Here is a 10,066-nt window from a genome sequence, read left to right as displayed (position 1 = left end):
ATCATCAACACAATATTGCCTTGAAAGTTCTACAAAAGCTCTGGCGGCTAGGCTTGCATGTTCTGCAAACTCAGCCGCTGCTTGAGCAGTAGAGATAGCATCCTTAAATTTCATGTTCCAATTCTGCATGCCAACCGAAAAATTACCATTACCATCTCCAGCAAATGATTGCCCATGTTCTAATCTTTCATCCTTGAAACGTAAGTGGCATGAACCACCATCATCAACACAATATTTCCTTGAAAGTTATACAAAAGCTTTGGCGGCTAGGCTTGCATGTTCTGTAAACTCAGCCGCTGCATGAGCAGCAGAGATAGCATCCTTAAATTTCATGTTCCAATTCTGCATGCCAACCGAACAATTACCATTACCATCTCCAGCAAATGATTGCCCATGTTCCAATCTTTCATCCTTGAAACCTAAGTGGCATGAACCACCATCATTAACACAATATTTCCTTGAAAGTTCTACAAAAGCTCTGGCGGCTAGGCTTGCATGTTCTGCCAACTCAGCCGCTGCTTGAGCAGCAGAGGTAGCATCCTTAAATTTCATGTTCCAATTCTGCATGCCAAATGAAGAATTACCATTACCATCTCCAGGAAATGATTTCCCATGTTCCAACTTTTCATCCTTGAAACCTAAGTGGCATGAACCACCACCATCAACACAATATTGCCTTGAAAGTTCTACAAAAGCTCTGGCGGCTAGGCTTGCATGTTCTGCCAACTCAGCCGCTGCTTGAGCAGCAGAGGTAGCATCCTTAAATTTCATGTTCCAATTCTGCCTGCCAAATGAAGAATTACCATTACCATCTACAGTAAACGATTGCCCATGTTCCAATCTTTCATCCTTGAAACCTAAGTGGCATGAACCACCACCATCAACACAATATTGCCTTGAAAGTTCTACAAAAGCTCTGGCGGCTAGGCCTGCATGTTCTTCAAACTCAGCCGCTGCTTGAGCAGCAGAGGTAGCATCCTTAAATTTCATGTTCCAATTCTGCATGCCAACCGAAAAATTACCATTACCATCTCCAGCAAATGATTGCCCATGTTCCAATCTTTCATCCTTGAAACCTAAGTGGCATGAACCACCATCATCAACACAATATTGGCTTGAAAGTTCTACAAAAGCTCTGGCGGCTAGGCTTGCATGTTCTGCCAACTCAGCCGCTGCTTGAGCAGCAGAGGTAGCATCCTTAAATTTCATGTTCCAATTCTGCATGCCAAATGAAGAATTACCATTACCATCTCCAGGAAATGATTGCCCATGTTCCAACTTTTCATCCTTGAAACCTAAGTGGTATGAACCACCACCATCAACACAATATTGCCTTGAAAGTTCTACAAAAGCTCTGGCGGCTAGGCTTGCATGTTCTGCCAACTCAGCCGCTGCTTGAGCAGCAGAGGTAGCATCCTTAAATTTCGTGTTCCAATTCTGCCTGCCAAATGAAGAATTACAATTACCATCTGCAGTAAATGATTGCCCATGTTCCAATGTTTCATCCTTGAAACCTAAGTGGCATGAACCACCACCATCAACACAATATTGCCTTGAAAGTTCTACAAAAGCTCTGGGGCTAGGCCTGCATGTTCTGCAAACTCAGCCACTGCTTTAGCAGCAGAGGTGGCATCCTTAAATTTAATGTTCATATTATGTCTGCCAATAGAAAAATTACTATTACCATCTCCAGGAAATGATTGCCCATGTTCCAACCTTTCATCCTTGAAAACTAAGTGGCATGAACCACCATCATCAACACACTATTGCCTTGAAAGTTCTACAAAAGCTCTGGCGGCTAGGCTTGTATGTTCTGCAAACTCAGCCGCTGCTTGAGCAGCAGAGATAGCATCCTTAAATTTCATGTTCCAATTCTGCATGCCAACCAAAAAATTACCATTACCATCTCCAGCAAATGATTGCCCATGTTCCAATCTTTCATCCTTGAAACCTAAGTGGCATGAACCACCATCATCAACACAATATTGCCTTGAAAGTTTTACAAAAGCTCTAGCGGCTAAGCTTGCATGTTCTGCAAACTCAGCCACTTCTTGAGCAGCAGAGGTAGCATCCTTAAATTTCATGTTCCAATTTTGCCTGCCAACCAAAAAATTACCATTACCATCTTCAGCAAATGATTGCCCATGTTTCAACCTTTCATACTTGAAACCTAAGTAGCATGAACCACCACCATCAACACAATATTGCCTTGAAAGTTCTACAAAAGATTTGGCGGCTAGGATTGCATGTTCTGCAAACTAAGCCGCTGCTTGAGCAGCAGAGGTAACATGGTTAAATTTCATGTTCATATTATGTCTGCCAATAGAAAAATTACCATTACCATCTCCAGAAAATGATTGCCCATGTTCAAACCTTTCATCCTTGTCAACTAAGTGGTATGAACCACCATGAACAACACACTATTGCCTAGAAAGTTCTACAATAGCTTAGGCGGCTAGGCTTGCATGTTCTGCAAACTCAGCCACTGCTTGAGCAGCAGAGGTAGCATCCTTAAATTTCATGTTCCAATTCTGCCTGCCAACCAAAAAATACCATTACCATCTCCAGCAAATGATTTCCCATGTTCCAATCTTTCATCCTTGAAACATAAGTGGCATGAACCACCATCATCAACACAATATTGCCTTGAAAGTTCTACAACTGGCAGCTAGGCTTGCATGTTCTGCAAACTCAGTTGCTACTTGAGCAGCAGAGGTAGCATCCTTAAATTTCATGTTCCAATTCTGCCTGCCAACCAAACAATTACCATTACCATCTCCAGCAAATGATTGCCCATGTTCCAATCTTTCATCCATGAAACCTAAGTGGCATGAACCACCATCATCAACACAATATTGCCTTGAAAGTTCTACAAAAGCTCTGGCGGCTAGGCTTGCATGTCCTGCAAACTCAGCCACTGCTTGAGAAGCAGAGGTAGCATCCATATATTTCATGTTCCAATTCTGCCTGCCAACAGAAAAATTACCATTACCATCTCCAGCAAATGATTTCCCATGTTCCAATCTTTCATCCTTGAAACCTAAGTGGCATGAACCACCATCATCAACACAATATTGCCTTGAAAGTTCTACAAAAGCTCTAGCGGCTAGGCTTGCATGTTCTGCAAACTCTGCCGCTGCTTGAGCAGCAGAGGTAGCATCCTTAAATTTCATGTTCCAATTTTGCCTGCCTACAGAAAAATTACCATTACTAGCAAATGATTGCCCATGTTCCAACCTTTCATCCTTGAAACCTAAGTGGCATGAACCACCATCATCAACACACTATTGCCTTGAAAGTTCTACAAAAGCTCAGGCGACTAGGCTTGCATGTTCTGCAAACTCAGCCACTGCTTGAGCAGCAGAGGTAGCATCCTTAAATTTCATGTTCCAATTCTGCCTGCCAACCAAAAAATTACCATTACCATCTCCAGCAAATGATTGCCCATGTTCCAATCTTTCATCCTTGAATCCTAAGTGGCATGAACCACCATCATCACCACAATATTGCCTTGAAAGTTCTACAGAAGCTCTGGCGGCTAGGCTTGCATGTTCTGCAAACTCAGCCGCTGCTTGAGCAGCAGAGGTAGCATCCTTAAATTTCATGTTCCAATTGTGCCTGCCAACAGAAAAATTACCATTAGTAACCAATGATTGCCCATGTTCCAATCTTTCATCCTTAAAACCTAAGTGGCATGAACCACCATCATCAACACAATATTGCCTTGAAAGTTCTACAAAAGCTCTAGCGGCTAGGCTTGCATGTTCTGCAAACTCTGCCGCTGCTTGAGCAGCAGAGGTAGCATCCTTAAATTTCATGTTCCAATTTTGCCTGCCTACAGAAAAATTACCATTACTAGCAAATGATTGCCCATGTTCCAACCTTTCATCCTTGAAACCTAAGTGGCATGAACCACCATCATCAACACACTATTGCCTTGAAAGTTCTACAAAAGCTCAGGCGACTAGGCTTGCATGTTCTGCAAACTCAGCCACTGCTTGAGCAGCAGAGGTAGCATCCTTAAATTTCATGTTCCAATTCTGCCTGCCAACCAAAAAATTACCATTACCATCTCCAGCAAATGATTGCCCATGTTCCAATCTTTCATCCTTGAAACCTAAGTGGCATGAACCACCATCATGAACACAATATTGCCTTGAAAGTTCTACAAAAGCTCTGGAGGCTAGGCTTGCATGTTCTGCAAACTCAGCCGCTGCTTGAGCAGCAGAGGTAGCATCCTTAAATTTCATGTTCCAATTTTGCCTACCTACAGAAAAATTACCATTACTAGCAAATGATTGCCCATGTTCCAATCTTTCATCCTTAAAACCTAAGTGGTATGAACCACCATCATCAACACACTATTGCCTTGAAAGTTCTACAAAAGATCTGGCGGCTAGGATTGCATGTTCTGCAAACTCAGCCGCTGCTTGAGCAGCAGAGGTAACATCCTTAAATTTCATGTTCATATTATGTCTGCCAATAGAAAAATTACCATTACCATCTCCAGAAAATGATTGCCCATGTTCCAACCTTTCATCCTTGTCAACTAAGTGGCATGAACCACCATCATCAACACACTATTGCCTAGAAAGTTCTACAATAGCTCAGGCGGCTAGGCTTGCATGTTCTGCAAACTCAGCCACTGGTTGAGCAGCAGAGGTAGCATCCTTAAATTTCATGTTCCAATTCTGCCTGCCAACCAAAAAAATACCATTACCATCTCCAGCAAATGATTTCCCATGTTCCAATCTTTCATCCTTGAAATCTAAGTGGCATGAACCACCATCATCAACACAATATTGCCTTGAAAGTTCTACAAAAGCTCTGGCGGCTAGGCTTGCATGTCCTGCAAACTCAGCCGCTGCTTGAGCAGCAGAGGTAGCATCCTTAAATTTCATGTTCCAATTTTGCCTGCCTAAAGAAAAATTACCATTACTAGAAAATGATTGCCCATGTTCCAACCTTTCATCCTTGAAACCTAAGTGGCATGAACCACCATCATCAACACACTATTGCCTTGAAAGTTCTACAAAAGCTCAGGTGGCTAGGCTTGCATGTTCTGCAAACTCAGCCACTGCTTGAGCAGCAGAGGTAGCATCCTTAAATTTCATGTTCCAATTCTCCCTGCCAACCAAAAAATTACCATTACCATCTCCAGCAAATGATTGCCCATGTTCCAATCTTTCATCCTTGAAACCTAAGTGGCATAAACCACCATCATCAACACAATATTGCCTTGAAAGTTCTACAAAAGCTCTGGCGGCTAGTCTTGCATGTTCTGCAAACTCAGCCACTGCTTGAGCAGCAGAAGTAGCATCCATAAATTTCATGTTCCAATTGTGCCTGCCAACAGAAAAATTACCATTACCATCTCCAGAAAATGATTGCCCATGTTCCACTCTTTTATCCTTGAAACCTAAGTGGCATGAACCACCATCATCAACACAATATTGCCTTGAAAGTTCTACAAAAGCTCTGGCGGCTAGGCTTGCATGTTCTGCAAACTCAGCCGCTGCTTGAGAAGCAGAGGTGGCATCCTTAAATTTCATGTTCATATTATGTCTGCCAACAGAAAAATTACCATTACCATCTCCAGATAATGATTGCCCATGTTCCAACCATTCATCCTTGTCAACTAAGTGGCATGAACCACCATCATCAACACACTATTGACTTGAAAGTTCTACAAAAGCTCATGCGGCTAGGCTTGCATGTTCTGCAAACTCAGCCACTGCTTGAGCAGCAGAGGTAGCATCCTTAAATTTCATGTTCCAATTCTGCCTGCCAACCAAACAATTACCATTACCATCTCCAGCAAATGATTTCCCATGTTCCAATCTTTAATCCTTGAAACCTAAGTGGCATGAACCACCATCATCAACACAATATTGCCTTGAAAGTTCTACAAAAGCTCTGGCGGCTAGGCTTGTATGTTCTACAAACTCAGCCGCTGCTTGAGCAGCAGAGGTAGCATCCTTAAATTTCATGTTCCAATTTTGCCTGCCTAAAGAAAAATTACCATTACTAGAAAATGATTGCCCATGTTCCAACCTTTCATCCTTGAAACCTAAGTGGCATGAACCACCATCATGAACACAATATTGCCTTGAAAGTTCTACAAAAGCTCTGGAGGCTAGGCTTGCATGTTCTGCAAACTCAGCCGCTGCTTGAGCAGCAGAGGTAGCATCCTTAAATTTCATGTTCCAATTTTGCCTACCTACAGAAAAATTACCATTACTAGCAAATGATTGCCCATGTTCCAATCTTTCATCCTTAAAACCTAAGTGGTATGAACCACCATCATCAACACACTATTGCCTTGAAAGTTCTACAAAAGCTCTGGCGGCTAGGCTTGCATGTTCTGCAAACTCAGCCACTGCTTGAGCAGCAGAGGTAGCATCCTTAAATTTCATGTTCCAATTCTCCCTACCAACCAAAAAATTACCATTACCATCTCCAGCAAATGATTGCCCATGTTCCAATCTTTCATCCTTGAAACCTAAGTGGCATGAACCACCATCATCAACACAATATTGCCTTGAAAGTTCTACAAAAGCTCTGGCGGCTAGTCTTGCATGTTCTGCAAACTCAGCCACTGCTTGAGCAGCAGAAGTAGCATCCATAAATTTCATGTTCCAATTGTGCCTGCCAACAGAAAAATTACCATTACCATCTCCAGCAAATGATTGCCCATGTTCCACTCTTTTATCCTTGAAACCTAAGTGGCATGAACCACCATCATCAACACAATATTGCCTTGAAAGTTCTACAAAAGCTCTGGCGGCTAGGCTTGCATGTTCTGCAAACTCAGCCGCTGCTTGAGAAGCAGAGGTGGCATCCTTAAATTTCATGTTCATATTATGTCTGCCAACAGAAAAATTACCATTACCATCTCCAGATAATGATTGCCCATGTTCCAACCATTCATCCTTGTCAACTAAGTGGCATGAACCACCATCATCAACACACTATTGACTTGAAAGTTCTACAAAAGCTCATGCGGCTAGGCTTGCATGTTCTGCAAACTCAGCCACTGCTTGAGCAGCAGAGGTAGCATCCTTAAATTTCATGTTCCAATTCTGCCTGCCAACCAAACAATTACCATTACCATCTCCAGCAAATGATTTCCCATGTTCCAATCTTTAATCCTTGAAACCTAAGTGGCATGAACCACCATCATCAACACAATATTGCCTTGAAAGTTCTACAAAAGCTCTGGCGGCTAGGCTTGTATGTTCTACAAACTCAGCCGCTGCTTGAGCAGCAGAGGTAGCATCCTTAAATTTCATGTTCCAATTTTGCCTGCCTAAAGAAAAATTACCATTACTAGATAATGATTGCCCATGTTCCAACCTTTCATCCTTGAAACCTAAGTGGCATGAACCACCATCATGAACACAATATTGCCTTGAAAGTTCTACAAAAGCTCTGGAGGCTAGGCTTGCATGTTCTGCAAACTCAGCCGCTGCTTGAGCAGCAGAGGTAGCATCCTTAAATTTCATGTTCCAATTTTGCCTACCTACAGAAAAATTACCATTACTAGCAAATGATTGCCCATGTTCCAATCTTTCATCCTTAAAACCTAAGTGGTATGAACCACCATCATCAACACACTATTGCCTTGAAAGTTCTACAAAAGCTCTGGCGGCTAGGCTTGCATGTTCTGCAAACTCAGCCACTGCTTGAGCAGCAGAGGTAGCATCCTTAAATTTCATGTTCCAATTCTACCTGCCAACCAAAACATTACCATTACTATCTCCAGCAAATGATTGCCCATGTTCCAACCTTTCATCCTTGAAACCTAAGTGGCATGAACCACCATCATCAACACACTATTGCATTGAAAGTTCTACAAAAGCTCAGGCGGCTAGGCTTGCATGTTCTGCAAACTCAGCCACTGCTTGAGCAGCAGAGGTAGCATCCTTAAATTTCATGTTCCAATTCTGCCTGCCAACCAAAAAATTACCATTACCATCTCCAGCAAATGATTGCCCATGTTCCAATCTTTCATCCTTGAAACCTAAGTGGCATGAACCACCATCATCAACACAATATTGCCTTGAAAGTTCTACAAAAGCTCTGGCGGCTAGGCTTGCATGTTCTGCAAACTCAGCCGCTGCTTGAGCAGCAGAGGTGGCATCCTTAAATTTCATGTTCATATTATGTTTGCCAACAGAAAAATTACCATTACCATCTCCAGAAAATGATTGCCCATGTTCCAACCTTTCATCCTTGTCAACTAAGTGGCATGAACCAGCATCATCAACACACTATTGCATTGAAAGTTCTACAAAAGCTCAGGCGGCTAGGCTTGCATGTTCTGCAAACTCAGCCACTGCTTGAGCAGCAGAGGTAGCATCCTTAAATTTCATGTTCCAATTCTGCCTGCCAACCAAAAAATTTCCATTACCATCTCCAGCAAATGATTGCCCATGTTCCAATCTTTCATCCTTGAAACCTAAGTGGCATGAACCACCATCATCAACACAATATTGCCTTGAAAGTTCTACAAAAGCTCTGGCCGCTAGGCTTGCATGTTCTGCAAACTCAGCCGCTGCTTGAGCAGTAGAGGTGGCATCCTTAAATTTCATGTTCCAATTCTGCCTGCCAACCAAACAATTACCATTACCATCTCCAGCAAATGATTTCCCATGTTCCAATCTTTCATCCTTGAAACCTAAGTGGCATGAACCACCATCATCAACACAATATTGTCTTGAAAGTTCTACAAAAGCTCTGGCGGCTAGGCTTGTATGTTCTACAAACTCAGCCGCTGCTTGAGCAGCAGAGGTAGCATCCTTAAATTTCATGTTCCAATTTTGCCTACCTACAGAAAAATTACCATCTCCAGCAAATGATTTCCCATGTTCCAATCTTTCATCCTTGAAACCTAAGTGGCATGAACCACCATCATCAACACAATATTGCCTTGAAAGTTCTACAAAAGCTCTGGAGGCTAGGCTTGCATGTTCTGCAAACTCAGCCGCTGCTTGAGCAGCAGAGGTAGCATCCTTAAATTTCATGTTCCAATTTTGCCTACCTACAGAAAAATTACCATTACTAGCAAATGATTGCCCTTGTTCCAATCTTTCATCCTTAAAACCTAAGTGGTATGAACCACCAACATCAACACACTATTGCCTTGAAAGTTCTACAAAAGCTCTGGCGGCTAGGCTTGCATGTTCTGCAAACTCAGCCACTGCTTGAGCAGCAGAGGTAGCATCCTTAAATTTCATGTTCCAATTCTACCTGCCAACCAAAACATTACCATTACCATCTCCAGCAAATGATTGCCCATGTTCCAACCTTTCATCCTTGAAACCTAAGTGGCATGAACCACCATCATCAACACACTATTGCATTGAAAGTTCTACAAAAGCTCAGGCGGCTAGGCTTGCATGTTCTGCAAACTCAGCCACTGCTTGAGCAGCAGAGGTAGCATCCTTAAATTTCATGTTCCAATTCTGCCTGCCAACCAAAAAATTACCATTACCATCTCCAGCAAATGATTGCCCATGTTCCAATCTTTCATCCTTGAAACCTAAGTGGCATGAACCACCATCATCAACACAATATTGCCTTGAAAGTTCTACAAAAGCTCTGGCGGCTAGGCTTGCATGTTCTGCAAACTCAGCCGCTGCTTGAGCAGCAGAGGTGGCATCCTTAAATTTCATGTTCATATTATGTCTGCCAACAGAAAAATTACCATTACCATCTCCAGAAAATGATTGCCCATGTTCCAACCTTTCATCCTTGTCAACTAAGTGGCATGAACCACCATCATCAACACACTATTGCATTGAAAGTTCTACAAAAGCTCAGGCGGCTAGGCTTGCATGTTCTGCAAACTCAGCCACTGCTTGAGCAGCAGAGGTAGCATCCTTAAATTTCATGTTCCAATTCTGCCTGCCAACCGAAAAATTACCATTACCATCTCCAGCAAATGATTGCCCATGTTCCAATCTTTCATCCTTGAAACCTAAGTGGCATGAACCACCATCATCAACACAATATTGCCTTGAAAGTTCTACAAAAGCTCTGGCGGCTAGGCTTGCATGTTCTG

Source organism: Nicotiana tomentosiformis, unplaced genomic scaffold (assembly GCF_000390325.3).
Source record: "Nicotiana tomentosiformis unplaced genomic scaffold, ASM39032v3 Un00001, whole genome shotgun sequence".
Taxonomy (NCBI): Eukaryota; Viridiplantae; Streptophyta; class Magnoliopsida; order Solanales; family Solanaceae; genus Nicotiana; species Nicotiana tomentosiformis.
Note: the sequence above shows the minus strand (reverse complement) of the source record.